Source organism: Gallinula chloropus, assembly GCF_964237585.1.
Source record: "Gallinula chloropus genome assembly, chromosome: 1".
NCBI lineage: Eukaryota > Metazoa > Chordata > Aves > Gruiformes > Rallidae > Gallinula > Gallinula chloropus.
This window is the reverse complement of record NC_140085.1, coordinates 35,129,562-35,146,401: the sequence shown is the minus strand read 5'-3', so window position 1 is coordinate 35,146,401 and position 16,840 is coordinate 35,129,562. Positions and strand designations below refer to the sequence as shown.

The window sequence follows — 16,840 nt, the reverse complement described above, 5'->3', positions numbered from 1 at the left end:
CTACCAAGGGAGGAATAAGAAACTCACTGCATATATGAGTTCAAGAACAACACAAGTAATAATTGAATGTCTACTTTGCAGTAGAATATCAGAGCCATACCAACGGATTGTGATGAAGAGTTATGTAATTGGCCCTGGTGTGGCATGTTATAAATCTTAAGTGTGTCAACAGAAATACACGGAGTATAAAGTCCTGTTAACAATATGACATAAACCGAATGTGAGTAGGAGTCAGACTGGGTGTCAGTGAGTGAACGTAAGCACAGGCCAGCTGGACTAATCATGAGGTTGTGACATGAAGACTGAGTGTATTGATTTGAGCCAGGCAGGTAGAGCAGCAGAATCACTGACTGTTTTAGGAAATGATCACGGTAATGATGTGGTAAATATGAATTGGTGCCCAATAAGAGGCAGAATAATCATCCCTGAAATGAGGAGGGTGGGAACATTGCAGATTTCTGGCTTCCCTATTTACATAGTCATACTGTTATTGGTATCATGTTAAGATTTATATTTGGCATTTCAAATGCTCCATAAACTATAAATAGCTGTTAGACAAAGCATTAATGATTTTGAAAGCTTGACTCATGTCTGGAAATCAGAGTTCATCTGTCCTTGTCAACATTCCTGCTCCCTGTATCTGTTACAAGCTTCCATTAGCTGCACTGAATAGATTGCGTGACAATCAGCATCCATGTTCATGGAAATAGGCACAGCCTAGGACTAAAATAGCTGGTGTCAGTCAGTATCTGCCCTCTTGCTTTCCAAGGGGTGAAGCCTCACCTTTCCTGGAGCTTATGCCCCAGCTCTAACTTTGTTGCAGTTGTTTTGAGAAGCCAAACTCACTCTGCTGAAGGAATCATACTGCTTTTTTGGAGTGGACTGAAGGCTTCTTACTGACATTTTGGGCGTCTGTTGCAGCAAAAAGGCATCAAGTGGGTACAGAACAGTTTCAGTTTCAAACTGCACAGTGTAAACCATCAGTCAAACAGAGCTCTTGGATCAGTCCTCTCAAAGTCGAGGTAGAACAACGTGTAGTACTTTTGAAGAGAGGGTTTCTACACTACACATCATCAAAGCCAGCGACTTCATGTTGCCATAATAAAGTGTTTCAAGGAGCGTATTATTTTTTCCCGAGTAAATACAATCCATATGAAAGCAATTTCCTTCATGGTTTGTACTTCTGTGCAAAAGAACACTCTGTCTAGGCTTTTTGCCACAGCACCTTGCTGCAGTGGCTGACAGCAGAGGTACTAGATTCCAGGATAAAGGTTGGGATCTGCCTGCATGGAGGTTACAATCTTTGTAGAGACACACTGACCTTCATGTCTATGGACTTCTGTGAAACACAAGGGCTATGAAATCCTTACAATTACTGTCTACAAGGCTGAATGAAAAATATCTTTTTTTTGCATGTGTTTGCTCCTTGCCCTGTCTCTGATTCAGCTTGCCCTGTGTGCTGGCAGGAGAGTGATTTTGTCAAGTTTCTTTATTGCCAGATGTTTGGCCTCATCAGTGGTAATTCCTTTGTTGCTCACAAGTCAGAGAGCTACGTCTTGCATGTGCATGCCAGCATGGATGCTGAAAACAGTGCTGGTAACACAGGGATGTTTTCATCACTGCTGAGCGGTGCTTACACAGAGCCAAAGCCTGTTCTGCTCCCCAACCCACCAGCGAGGAAGCTGGGGGTGCACAAGATGTTGGGAGGGCACATGGCCAGGAGAGCCGACCCCAGCAGACCCAAGGGATATTCCATGCCATATGACATCATACTCAGCATATACAGCTGGGGGAAGGAGGAGTAAGGAGGGGACACTGTGAATGATGGCATTTGTCTTCCCAAGTACCCATTACATTTGATGGAGCCCTGCTTTCTTGGAGATGGCTGAACCCCTGCCTGCCCATGGAAAATGGGGACTGGATTACTTGTTTTGCTGTTTGCATGCATGGCTTTTGCTTTACCTATTGAACTGTCTCTATCTCCACCCATGAGTTTTCTCACATTTACTCTTCTGATTCTCTCCCCTCATCCCACCGGGAGGGTGTGAGTGAGGTGAGTGTGCGCCTGTGTGGGGCTTAGTTAGCAGTTGGGGCAAAATCACAACTGTGGCCTTCTGTTTCAAATCTGTCCCTGTCATGTTGCCTGCTATGCACTGTTCTTTATCCTCATATGACTGAAAAAAGCCCTCCTTCCTTTATCCATCTTACAACAGCTGTGGGAGCCAGTTTGGAGGTCTTAATTCATACTCAGTGCTATTTTCATGAACACAGGCATACATGTAGTGAATAAATAGGATTTTTTCTATGGTTACAGAGAATAAGAAGATAGTACCCATTCTATTGTGGTACTCAGCTTCTGCTTTGCTTGTTTCCCTTCTGCGGAAATGTCTGTCAACTCCTGTCACTTCATCGTAACAGTGTGGTGTGCAGTGTCAGAGTGGTTTCAGTGGAAGAGAGGCCTTTTTCTGCATATTAAAGGTTCATGTGAAATTTGTTAGCAGAAATGTAATGTGCTGTGCAGGTGTGGACGGAAGGTTTCACAGTTAAAAAGGTGCCTGTGTTGGGTCCAGGACCGGGAGTTGTGACACCTCTCAACACTTTTCAGATCAAGGGCATGTATTTAATTTGCAATCTCTGTGTTGCCTGCCCAGCAGCCCGGAGCTATCTGATATCTGAGCACCATCTATTTTAATCATAAAGATTACGTGTCTATATGCAGTTCAGGCTTTATATACTGCCCTAACAATTACCAAGTATCTCAGGCCACTGCTTGAGGTCCCATCTAGCCCCTGAGCCAGTGAACTCAGTGGAAAAACCACATTAGCTTTGTGATACCTGAACAGGTAGGGTGAAGAGCAGGTGGTGTATTTTAGCAAAGGACCACTGAATATTTCTTTTAAAAGGGAGGGACTTGTCTGTTTATTCGTTAACTAAACTCATTTGGAGCCTTGAACCTCAGCAGTGATTTTGAGCTATGCAGCACATAACAGGTAGGGAACGGAGCTTATTTATTTAAGGCTGTATTTGAAACATGAATGGAAGGAGGAAACCGTTTATTCTTTGACCAAATGGGAAAGAAGAGGATTACAGAGGGGTGGAAAATAATCCTGTTCATTCCTAGTGCATTGCGGCAGGTCCCACGCGGTGGCAGCAAAGGGCGTGTTTTAGCGGCAGGAAAAACTCAATCCAGTGTAAGCGTACAGGGATCCTCTCTATCGGACTCGTTCCCTGGGGCTTTTCCGTGCCACAAGCAAATCCACAGCCCCAATTTATCATATCTTTCTTTATAATGTATCGTGGGTTTTTTTTTTTATAATGTGTCGTGTCTTTCTTTGTAGGAATTCTGTGTCTTGAGCTGTCCGGGGGCTGTTAACATATTTTTTGTCATTTCTATATGACTTTTATGTGTTTAACATACTAAGGTAATCTTAAATCAGTGCCAACACATACTGAAGTTTTTTTCAATTGTATTGCTTTTAGCCAGAAAGGAAATTAATTCTCTTATTGGTGAGCTTGCATCAGTAAACAATGCTTTGATATTTAAAATTACAACACAGTGGTGTACTTTTCATAAATCAGAGTTGTGACTACTTGTCTCATAAATGTCAGCTGTCTTGTCTTAGATAAAGTGGTTTTCAATTGACCAAAAGATGTTCAGGTGCATCGTTGTTCAGCATCATAAAGTGTCATTAAAACTGCAGACACAAACTATTTTATCTCTTGATGCGAATTGTCACATTACTTCAGCAATAACATAAGTTGTTATGATTGTCTTCCTTGAGTGCTGAATATGTTGGATGAGGGTTTGGAGTGAGTTTCTTACCTGTGCTGTGAAAGGGTTTCAGTTATTATAAAGCTTTAGGAGAGAGTACCTCTTTTGGTGCACTTTTGTCTTCCCTTACTGCTCAGTTCTTTCACAGCAAAATTGTAAAATTACAACACTGTTTACATTAATACAAAAAATTCCTTAGGAATTAAAAAGACTCCTTTAATCAATGTTAATTAAGCTTCATTTTGAAGAGGACTGTTTAAGTATTTTAATGAGTTACAAACAATCTGCAGTTGATAAATGCATATCAAGAGGATTTGTGTTTTGTTTAATAAGCTGAAACAAGGGGAAAATTGTATACGTTTTTAAAAGCCATGTTAATAACATTGTATATTGTATTAATATTGTATTAATACTGTATACTTTACTATCATCCAAATTACTTAATTTTTCTTTTTCCTTTTTCCCCAATTGTATCTGCATAGTGATTATTGTGTCCATGGAAATGTGTGTTTACTGAAGCCGACTTCATGCCACATCTTATTCAGGATTCTGTTTTAGTTTGATTGCTTTTTCATGAGTCAAGAACTAGTAACCATTAACATAATTTTTAGAGCAAGCTTTAGGAACAAGCAGGAACGTGTTTTCCTAACCACTGTTCCACAGAACTGCAGTGTCCACAGTGGGTCTATATTAGTCCTCCAGACCACCTTCCTAGCTGTGTCTAGCCAGCCACATGTTTCATGAACTTATATGATGCATCCATGTATGTATCTGTTTTATTTATGTGCTTTTACCGTAGTCAAGCCATAAGGCAAAGCATAAATTGTTGTTGGTTTGTTGGGGCTTTTTTTTTTGGTTCAAGCTCTCATCTGGAAAAAAAAAAGACTGGATATTTGTCCCTACTTAGTTGGCAAAGATAATTGTGTTACACTGTGGGCTTTGGAAAATTCAAGTGTTTGTGAAATGCTGGAAGGAAAGCAAATTTGTAAGTCCTCTGTACCATTCTCAGACAGCGAGTGTTTGTGGTCACCATGAGTCTTTCCCAATATGTAGAAAACACGGACTTCCTTAAAATACACTCAGGTTCTAAACAGCATAGGCTGTTACAGGCTTACACTATGTAATGTGTATAGAGGGCAGAAAGTTTAATATAATTGTAAGAGTTTGGGATGTAATTCTGGTCCAAGAATGCCGAAAGGTGCAGTCTTTAAGTGGTCTTCCAGTGAAGCTCCATCCTATCTGGGATCATAGAATCATAGGGATTGGAAGGGACCTCGAGAGATCATTGGGTCCAACCCCCCTGCCAAAGCAGCTCCCTAGCTAATATTGCACAGATAGGCATCCAGACAGGTCTTCAATATCTCCAGAGAAGGAGACTCCACCACCTCCCTGGGCAGCCTGTCCCAGGGCTCTGACACCCTCACTGTGTAAAAGTTCTTCCGCATGTTGGTGCGGAACTTCCTGTGCTCCAACTTGCAGCCATTGCCCCTTGTCCTGTCTCCACAGAGCACTGAAAAGGGGCTGGCTGATTCCCCCTGCACCCCATACGTAAGATATTTATAAACATTAATTAGGTCCCCCTTTAGTCTTCTTTTCTCAAGACTGAACAGTCCCAGCTCACTCAGCCTTTCCTCATAGGGGAGATGCTCCAGGCCCTTAATCATCTTTGTAGCCCTTCTCTGGACTGTCTCCAGGAGATCCCTGTCTTTTTTATACCAGGGAGCCCAGAACTGGACACAATACTCCAGGTGGGGCCTGACCAGGGCAGAGTAGATGGGGAGGATCACCTCCTTCGACCTGCTGGCCACACTCCTCCTGATGCACCCCAGGATCCCATTGGCTCTCTTAGCCACCAGGGCACACTGCTGGCTCATGGCACAAGTTGGGTTGGACTTGATGATCTCTTGAGGTCCCTTCCAACCCCTACAATTGTGTGAAGTGTCTAGTGAGAACACATAATCAAAATAAGCCATGTTTTCTAAGTCACTGTAACTGAAAAGTCTCCTGAACCAGATTTAGTACTTGATAATTAAAGTTTACTTAAACATTTCCAAGCTAGTTCAAGGTGTTTCAACCTTTATAGCTAAATGTACTCTCAGGCATATTGCCTGTTGAAAAAATTCCTCTTGGTACCATGTGCTATTGCTTTTATTTTCTATGAAGTAGACTTTAGTAAATTTTTCCTTCTTCTAAGCCAGGAAATGGCAAAGCAAAGAAAATGCTTAGTTTGAATGTAACTAAAAGATGATGATTCTGAAATCCCAAACCCTTTAACAACCAACAACATGTCCCCAAACCACACGTCCTTTGTAGACGTAACAAAGTAGGTCAAAGAGGACAAAGTAGGTCTTGATATCACAGAACCAGCATAGAATCATCCTAGATCCCAAGGTGGATGGACATAGACATGACACCAAAGAGCTCCTTTATCCATAAAGACATGTCAGGATTACCTTGTGGTCAGCAGGATCAAAGGTAGACAAAAAAAATCTGCAGCACAGTTGAAGCTCTGTTATCATGAAGTATCCATAAGACGGGTTGATCGGTTTGAAAGCAATGTTAATCACTTCGATAGTATGACTAAAATTAATACAAGTTTGTGGAGAAAAACAAACCACAAGGAAAAAAAAATCCGAGCCAAATGGCCCCTTCCAACCCAGTGTATTTATGATTCTATGATTCCATTTCCCTTTAAACTCTTTAGGTAGTTTTGGAGCAAAGGCCAAGCCAAAGACATTCAAGTGACATAATACTGGAAGGAGTTTTTTGTAAAGAGGTAGGCAGGAGACCCAGTTTGGGAGTTCGGTACTACCTGAATTATTCTCAAGTATTTTTAAGTGTTTGAGAACTATATTTGTAGCACTGTTCTAAAATCCCCTTTCTCTAACAGCTTTTTATCTATTGCTGAAGTTAATGACTTTGGTTTTAAGAAGGTTGTCACTGATCAGAGATGCCAGAGGGAAGAACTGTAAGTGTTGAACACAGCAAGTACAAAAGGATGTTGGAGTCTGTTGGATTCTGCAATGGGAAAAGCCTGTAAGAGACAAATGCTTGTCCAGCACCAAAGGGGTCACGCTGAAGCCCTGGGTTTGATTAGTAGCCCTGGAGCAAGTAGCCTGGTGTCTGTGACACAGCTGTCCTGTGGTGTTGCCATGGTGACACTGATGTGACTTTGGGAATGTCTTAGGGCTCTACAGACTGATTTCCTTTTCCTCCTTTGCAGTAAGTATCATCTTCCGTGCTAGGGATAGATCGACTAGGTAAATTGATCATAACATAATGTAATTAAACCTTGCACAAAAGTTAATTTATGGTGCTCTTACATACTTTATATTCACTTTTCTTTCTTTTTTTTTAATATTGTGTTTGTTTAAAGTGAAAAAATTCCACAATTTAAAATACTCCAAAGTGCAGTTAAGATGTTTGTATTAATGTGAAAGTGTATAAAAGAGTTTGTGAAGAAGAAATGACCTTGTTCATTTTTTGATGGTGTAGTAAAGTTGGCCATTTTGAGGTGGTTTTGTTCACATCAGAAATGCAATTGCCAAGGCAGATTTTTCCTCTGCCCATCCTGTGGGGGCTCCCTGAAGTCTTTCTTTCCTTCTTAAAGGTATGTGTATAATGGCTCCATTACCTATTTAATTTCATTCCATTCTGGATTGAATTGACGTGTAGACACTGAGAGTGGTTTTCCTCAGTCACACAAGGGGCAATGTCATTGTCACTGTGGCACTGTCCATTGGGATTCTGTGAAGATACTCTGCTCCATTAGTCTTCCTGCCAGTTCAAGAACCATAGTGTTGCTACTGCCTACGTGCCTTGTCTTCTTTGCCCATGACACACATGACTTGAGGCTCCCAAAGACCAAAAAAATGCTTTGCTCTAACCCAGATTGTTGAGTTTCAGAGAAGAATAACCTGGATTAAATTTAGTGGGTTACCCTGCATTTGCAGCTCATAATGTGGGGCCTTATGTCTATGGCTAATCGCGATGTAGGAGGCTGGAAGTCTGAAGACACCCCCTGAATTGAGTTCCAATATGGACTTGTCAGGATGATCTGGGTAAAGTGTAGTGTCTTCTTGTGTAGGAAATCATGTCCTCAGGTCACCTTTTCTCGCCATAAACTAGGAAATCTGTAAAGCTGTAATCTAGACTATTAAGTGGGTTTTTCTTTACCAGGGATGAAACTGGAATTATGCCGTATCTTCTGCAGGCAGTCTGAGGGGTGCTACCAGCAATTTCTGGAGCTGAGAGGCTGGGCTCTTTCTCTCATTTCCTGTTAGCTCATAAGAAAACATTCACATAAACACAAATACAATTTTAATAAGTAGGGGTTTAATAATGAGCACTTCCATAAAAAGCAGGTTTTTAAGAAAGAAAATGTTTCCTGGCACTTTTCATCCTTTCCTTTGGCTGAAAAACCTGAAGATATCAAGTACCTGAAATGGAAAAATATGTAGCACAGCTGCCACCTTAGCAAGACATTTGCTAGCTCTAGGTACTGCTGCTGTATTCTCCTTTTTTATCATTTTAACTGAGGAGGAGAGAGATCCCACCTGTCCCTGGCATCTCTGCCAATAACGAGGTAGGTGGTGGCAGCAGATGGGTAGGCACCCTATTCCCCAGCCTTGTTAGGCTGCTGGAGCGGAGGGTGCAGCTGTGACTGAGGCCACTGAACATGAAAGCTGCCACAGAGAAGAGAAAGAACTGGAAAGCGTAGAAAGACATGTTGTAGGCGCTCGTTCTCCTCTGGCAGCAGCGGCCGCGGCAGCTGATGTGATTCAGACAAATTTGGCCCATGTGGCACTTTCAGCTCGCAGAGGGCAGTGCCTGGGGTAATAGCTGCTTGTAGCACCTTTCTGATGGCCCCGAGGGCATTTAATGCCTCACAGTTGAATGTGACTACCTGTGTGAATGACACTGAGCACCTGGGGTAGCCCTTGCCAGATTATGGCCCTAACGCTGGTGGTTAAACTGCTCTTGCTAGAGAGGGCAGCCTAAGTTCTCTCTTTGCTTAGTAGTACAGGAGGAGAAGATGGAAGAAAACGAAAGACCAGGTTTACTTTCAGGGCAAATATAACTTGTGTTTATTTAAGCCCTCATGATTGCACTCACCCCCAAGAGTACATGCATTTGTAAAACGTTTTTTGGTGTCATCTTGAAAAATCAAAGCAAATATTGGGAGTTCATCCAGTGCTAGCACAAGTCTTCCCAGTCCTTTATCCTGTGTCATAACTGATCGCCCTAGAACTACAGCTGTAACAAAAATAAGTTGCCCATTTAACAACAACAAAAAAAATTACCTGCATTTTTCAGCAATTGCATGTGTTCTAGGCCTGCTTAAAGGGGATCTGTAAATGCAAGGTGAATAAAAGTGCTGTAATGATTAACCTGCAGGATTATTGCAGCTTTTCAGCACCGGGTATCTGGCTCACAGGTGACATCTGTTCAGGAATATGTTCACGCTTCTACAAATCAGTAGATTTAAATACGTGCTTATAAATTTGAACTTCTAAAATTTTCATTCAATTAAAAAATAATCTACTGCTTTTTTTTCTAATCTATAAAATTTGTATTTTTCTTTTAAAAATTGGGATTTTTATCCAATCTGGAGAGTTTTTGTATTTTTGCTGTGAAATGGAAACTCTGAATAATTGTTGAGTTTTTTAGAAAAAACAGGTATATTCCAGTAAAAGAAAAAAAGGTTGAAAATCTACTTGTTTGATACAAAACTTTTGGTCTCTTTGGATGTCATGGAGAGATTGGAAATATTCAATTACCAGGCAGTAGAGGGCACAAATTAAGATGGTAGACCAATAGCAGTCTCATTCCCATTACTTGGATTATTTTAATTGACATATACCTGAGTTGATCTAAAATGAAACTAGCAATGTTTTTGTCATGGGCTTGGACTTGAATCCCTAGTCTTTTCTAAGCAGTACTCATGATATGGAGTGACCTTCATCTCTAGCTCCCCAGTAGCTAAAATGAAGGTAAATCTGGGGAGGGAGGAGAAACTTTCAAGATTTGACAAAGGAAACAGTGTATAAAAATTACTGTGGAGATTAAAGGCTTTCTGGCTTTATTTCATTTCTTTTTTCAGTCCATTACTCAGATACTTTTCCTGTTTCTTCTCTCTGTGAGACTTGATGCCAAATCTTGAGATCTTTAGGCAGAATACCTACTGGGTTTTTGCTTGGTAATAGCTGCAACAGTCTACTTTCTTTTACTGCTAAACAACAAATAGCGTCTTAGAATTTCTTTATCCGGGTTCATAAAAACACTTTTTGAGCCTTTTTCTCACTGCACTCATCTACAGCTTTTGGAGTGAAGGCTTTTATTTGTTGTGCAGCAATAGTATGTGAAGTTTTAATACAAGACTTAATACTTTTAAAAATTTTTTTGGTTTTGTATTTGTGCCAAAACTGTTTATTATGTAGTTTCAGCACCCAAGGAAGCTTCACACTTGAGTAAGTAGCCAAAACAACAGTTAGAGCAAATTGAGAGAGTTATTATTTCAAAGAAAACATTGCATGCTTGCTGTAAAAACTTAACAATCAGTCCAAAATTCTTCAAGAATGCAAAGATCATTTTGAATAATGTACAAATAACTACTTATGGCTCTACCAGATGGCAGAAAAAAATTGCTAAATTAATGAAAACAACTTTTTATAATGAACGTACCCACGGCTTTCTCCATCTTACTATTGTTCAATTAAATTTAGTGTTAAAGCATTATAATTAACATGGAAGTTTCATTATTATTAAGACAAAATGCAATTACATCCACTGAGAACTTCACCTTGTCCATTATGTAGGGATAGTCTGTGACAGGAGGAATGGGCAGTATATTTTAGAGTGCCTTGGTTGTGTTTTTTTGTTAATTGGTACCTTTATACATGTAGAGATAGAGGAATTTCAGTGAATAACAATTTCTAAAAAAGAAAAAAGAGGAAAGGCTCTTTTTTATTCTGAAGATGTGTACGTTTGCCTAAAGGCATTACTGGGAGTCAGTTATTTAAAGATTTTTTTTTTTTCTGAAACTAAGTAAAACTTAAAGCAATTCCCCAATTTAGGAATGAATGAGCTTGAAAACAGCTGAGCACAAAATTAAAAAATTGCATGCCAAAGTGGTTTTCATAGATGCATGCAAAGAGATGAATGTAAGATAGAATACAAATGTTTTCCAAAGCAAAAGCATTTTCCATGCTTGGGAAGATTTTTTACAGAGCCTTTTTTGAGTACTGTGCAGATAGATTAGAAATATTTTGCCACTTACCGATGCTCACCCAGCAAAGTGTAGGTTGGGAATTTATTTTTAGAGACATTTTTACTGTAAAGGAATCAGCATGACTGTGATGGAGAGCACCGCTGGTTGTGAAAGTTATAATGAAACGTTGAAAATGACACGGTTAGAACCTATCTAAATGGAAGCAACCTGTAAAAAGAATTGTGATAGAATGGCTTTCAGTGACGCATGCTCTGAAAGGCAGAGATGCACAATAGGTTCTGCTTCTTTCAGGTGACCCATTGTAATACTGCCAGCCTATCTAACACATAATGGTAACTGAGAACAGAAATTGATACTAGGTAACGGCAGCATTGGATACCTACAGTTAGTTCTCCAGTGATGAATAAATTACAATAGAATCAAAAGAACCGTTTTCTAGCCTTCAAGTGCTTGGGAAGCTAAGAAAGAGAATATTCCTTTAGCACTTGGCCGCCTGAAATAACAGGAAGATAACACCTGGCTCCATATTAAGCATGGGGTGGGGACTACTTTTATTATGTTGGTATTAGATACTCATACAATTCTCAGAACAGTCCATAACCTCTAGAACAGAATGTAGCTTAGAGTGCTATGTGAAGTCCCCATCGCCTCCCGGTACAGCAGGTCCACTCCAGACCTGCAGGTTTGGTTCTGTGACACCAGCTGTTAGAGACCAGCATGTAGCAGTGTGCTTCTTGGGCTCAGTACTGAGCCCTGCAAGACTGGCTCAGCGATGGGAAAAAAGGAACCTTAACTTACAGACTGCAGAAACTTGTATCACAAAAGCCTGGAAGTTTTCTGGTCAGGTGTAGCAACATGTAACACCTGAAGCTGCAAAGATGTCTTTTAGTCTTCAGAATTACATTGCTGATAATTAAAAGGGGCTTTTGCACAAAACTTACCTTGTAGAAGCATTTCATGCTGAGGTGTTTTTCATATATGCTTACAAAAAGGTGAACATAAGTTAGTGTGGAAGAGATTACCTGCAGCCAAAGTTGAAACCAAAACTCAGTAAGCTGTAGAGCACACCACCAGTCCACCAGTGATCAGTTCTTGTAGCTCAGGAACATCCACCTTTTGAGATACTTGAGTTTGTGTGTGGGTTTTTTTCGAAGTAAGAATTGTCCACCTCCTTCAGGAAATAGAAAGTAAATGTTGGATTCTCATATTGGCAGAGTTGGGTAGGAAAACTTTGATTTCAGTCTGTTGGTGAAAGCATCCTGTGTCCAGGAGACACGTCAAGCCTGTTATAAATTTGAGACATACTTCAGTTGATAAAGCCAAACAACAATTTATTAATTAAGCAAGCCCGCAAGATATAGGCAAATATCAGCGCTGGGCGTCCGGAGGAGACCCTTGCTCCTGCAAACGGCACGCACCTCACCCTTCTGGAGTCCCCTTTTTATAGTCCTGTAGTTCCGGGTACACGTGGCATATTCCAGTGTTTTTCTGTAGCTGTGTAAGCTGGTAGTGGGGGTCGTCCTGGTCCCCCGTAGTCCTCCTCTACGTTGTGTTCAGTATCTTATTTGGTTAACTCATTTAATCCTATCAGGATGTTGCTAGTGATAAAACAATGGTTCCCCTTTTGACCTGGTTACCTATTCACAGCCATAGTCTACCACAGGCACCAACTCAGCAAGATCTGAAGTTCTTTCAGGGTGTTACTAGTGATGGAACAATGGTTCCCCTTTGCCCTAGTTGCTTATTTACAGTCATAGAAGGTTTGAGAACAATTACTTATTACAATCCCCCCTTTCAATTTTGACCAATTTGTTTCTCAAACCGACTAACAGCTTTTTGAGATAATAGCATCGATGCCTCTTCTTTTTCTAAATCGGTTTTAGGTCATCATTCAAGAAACATTAACGTGATCACCTTCGTTACATGGGTACTTGGCAGCATCTATGTATATACAATAGCTGGTATTCAAAGAATCCATTAATTCCAGTTCCTGTGGTTCTGGACCAATGGGGACTCTATCATCCCAAGAATCATACCTTGTCATGCCCTCACTGGCATTATAAATATAAGGACATCTTGCTATTTTACTCATTGCAACCTCAAAAACTTTCCAGGTGGAACTATTCAGTGGCACTCCTACCAAGCACGTGATAAATGGAGTACTTGGTGTGGCAAGACTAGCACAAAAAGTAGTAGCATTCAAAGCTTGAGATAATGTAACCCAATACGTTTTGCCTTGGATCTAATGCGGTCCCAGTCCCCAAATAACAAAATACAAAATTTAAATAAATCTATAAAAATACAATTATTAGCCCCCCTTTATTTAAGGCAATTGGTGGGTTCATAATAACTATTCCAGAGTGGTGACGCTTGGACTCAATCGTTTTTGTTTGGTATTTTCTGGTTCTTGGGTATCTGGTGCCTTTTTCAGCCTTGGTGTATGGAGCCACCTCGTGATAGGACTGGAGGGCTTAATACCCCACGATTTCCTTATGCCTCTGCCTCCTTTGCCTACTCCGTTGCTTGGAGCAGCAAGGTGTTCCATCTTCTCGGCAGCAGTCATAGTCTTCAGGGGTTCTTCCTGTCCTCAGCTTACAAGTGTTATAGGCTTCCCAATTTTTATGTTTCACTTCCAGGGCTGAACAATCCAAATGTTTCACCTGGGACCGGCACACTACCCGAATTATTTTTGGGCTACCTTGTTTATATTCATTAGGATATGTACAACCTAATTTGGGATTTATCCCTTTTGTATATATTCTCCACCACTCTTCAGACCCTTGGATAATCTCTCCAATTTTTACTGCTAATTTAAGGGTTAATTCGGTTAGTTTTCTTTCTGCCCAATAACATTTTTCACAAATGTCTGGGGTATATTCTCCTTCTCTATAATGTACCCACCAATTGTCTTTACACACTCGACACTCAAAACAAAAGAAAGTATAACATATACATCCAACATTTAAACAAAATAAATTGTCATTCATAGACAGTTTTACTCGCTGGTTCTTCGAAAGGTGACGTTTAAGTTGTCAGGATTGTTTGTAGTTTCCCACGGAGATTCTGGAACCGGTCTTCATTCTGCTCGTGTGTGTCCAACCTCTTTCAGCCGTTCAAACCGCAGTATCTGTGGTAAGCAACGCAAGAAAGGGTCCCTCCCCCCCCGGTATCTTTTTTTTTTTTGAGTTGTTGTTTATTGACCTTCTGGCATGTCAGGCACTTTCCCACCATCCTTTTGGCGATTTTATAAATTTCAATACACATATACTTGGTTCCAAAGTGGTCCACTAGTGCCTGTACTACCCAGTGGGTAAATAAACGGAGACCTGTTGGCAAGGGTATGTCCCTCAAGTCAGGTCACACTTTAGTATGATATTCTATTATGTCTAAGCAGTTATGCTCAAGTTCTTGGTTATTAGTCTCCCCTTTTGATAAAAAGGTGGCAGGATTGAGGCATGATTCAGCAGTTATAACTAAATCATCTTTTTCCATTAAAATTGCCTCATACTTCAAAATCCTAGAATCAGTGAGACCTCTTCCTGCCTTCTGAGTCAGAATTGTCCTTACTTGATGTGGAGTGCTTACTATAAGTGCTCTTCCAAAAGTTAGCTTTCTGCTTTCTACCACCAAGAGGGCTGTGGCTGCTATTGCCTGTACACATTCAGGTCACCCTCGGGATATTGGGTCCAGCAGTTTAGATAAATAGGCAATTAGCTGTCGTTTGCCTCCCCACTTTTGAGTAACCTCCCCCCCAGGGCTGTTTCCTTATCTATGGTAGCAAACAAGTGGAATGGTTTGTTAAGGGAGGGCAGTGCCAACACAGGAGTAGTGATCAAGTTTTGTTTTAATCCTTGTATTAATTCTTTTTCTTCATTACTCCATACCAAGTCATTAGGCTCTTCTAACAATTTAAAATATAATCCCTTTGTTTTTAGTACAAATGATTCAATCCATAGGCGACAATAGTCTGTCAATCCCAAAAATTTTCACAGCTCTTTCTTAGTTTTCGGGAGAAGTAACTCAACTACTCATCTTCTCAGGGTTTATTTTCTGTCTCCCTTCACTGATTAGATGTCCTAAATATTTAACTTTCTTTTCCATGTACTGCAGTTTGGTTTTTTTGATACTTTTAGTCCCTGTTTCCCTAGGAAATTTAGCAAAGCATTTGCTGTTTCCTTTACGATTCTCTTATTTTTCCCTGAGATTAAAAGATCATCTACATATTGTAGAAGGGTGACTTCAGTTGGGACTTTAAACTTTTCTAATACTTGTTTCAATGCTTGTCCAAATAAATTTGGTGATTCAGTGAATCCCTGAGGTAAAACTGTCCATCTAAATAAATTGTTGCTTTTGTCCTGTGAAAGGATCTTCCCATTCAAAAGCAAACATGTCTCTACTATCAGGGTCCAGTGGACAGGTCCAGAAAGCATCCTTTAAATCAATCACACTAAACCATCTGTGGTCATCTGGTGTTTTACTCAATAGAGTGTAAGGTTTAGGAACTACTGGGTGACGCACTTGAACTATTTGGTTTAACTGTCTTAAATCCTGTACCAAAGGATATGACCCATCGGGGTTTTTGTTTGTTTGTTTGTTTTTGGGTGGTTTTGTTGTTTTTTTTTTTTTACTGATAAGATTGGGGTATTAAAAGGAGACATACATAGTTTCAGAAGCTTATCCTTAATTAAACTCTCTATAAATGGTTGGAGACTTTTACAGCCTTCCAATGAAATAGCATACTGTTTTTGGCAAATAATGTCATTGTCCCTTTTAAGTTTAATCTTTAAAGTGGTAATGTTTAATCCACCTCGATTACCCTCTCGCACCCACGCTATTGGATCAATTTGGTTTTCATCTTCCTCTGTTAGTAAAGCCATGGATACCACAATTTGGTCATCCTGGGTTTTCAATTCCAATCCTAATTGTATTATCTAATCTCTTCCCAATAAATTAGTTCCGGAATCAGGGATATATAAATTGCCCACAAATTTTCTCATCACCTAATCTTAAAGTGGTATTTTCAAACATGGGGACTGGGAATCCTTTCCCTTTTACCCCAATACAGTTATACTTTGGTCTGTATAAAATTTAAGGAAGTCCTAGAAGCTCAACCAGGGAGACAACGTCCTCCTCCTGGGGTCCCACCTTCAATTTTATCAAGGATTCTTGGTAGGACCTTAAATTAATAAACCCCTGACTTCCCTATTCATGTTCAAAGGACATGAAGGGAATTACCCTTTCTTCTTTTCTTAGCTCAGGACATTCTCACTTAAGATGTCCCTGTTTGCTACACCCGTAACATCCTGCTGAGAGAAAACCAGCCCATAGGGATTGCCAAAGTTTTCCCCTACCTCGGCCAATTCCTCCTTCATTCATGTTTCTCACACCCCTCCCACTTCCTTTTGTCCAGCTTTTCCCTCTATCTCTAGGTGAGACTGGCTCTGTTCTTTTCTTTACTACCTCATCAACAGCAGATACCATCATTTTTGCTTTCTGCTTCTGCTTTTCTTACTCTCTTTTCACAAAGACTTTCTGAGCCTCTCTTAGTAAATCTTGCAAAGATCTTTCACTCCAACCCATCTATCTTCTGTACCTTTCGCCTAATATCAGGTCATGCTTTAGTCACAAAATAAACTTTCAGAAGACCTTGTGCTACAGGATCTTCAGGATTCATACCCGAATATTTTCTCATTTGATCTCTCAGTCGCTGTAAAAACACTGAGGGTGTCTCATCTTTTTCCTGCTCAATCTCAAAGGCTTTAGTAAAGTTTAGGAGCAGCCTCCTTTATACCTTCTATGATTAGGTTTCTTAAATCTCCCATGTTAAAACAGGCTGT

The 16,840-nt window shown here is 40.3% G+C and overlaps 1 protein-coding gene across 1 annotated transcript in view; it reads left to right on the top strand.

The window, feature by feature from the left end:
* Positions 1–16,840, top strand: part of TMEM117 (transmembrane protein 117) — a 223,597-nt gene that overhangs the window by 37,550 nt on the left and 169,207 nt on the right. The gene's annotated exons all lie outside the window — the stretch shown is intronic.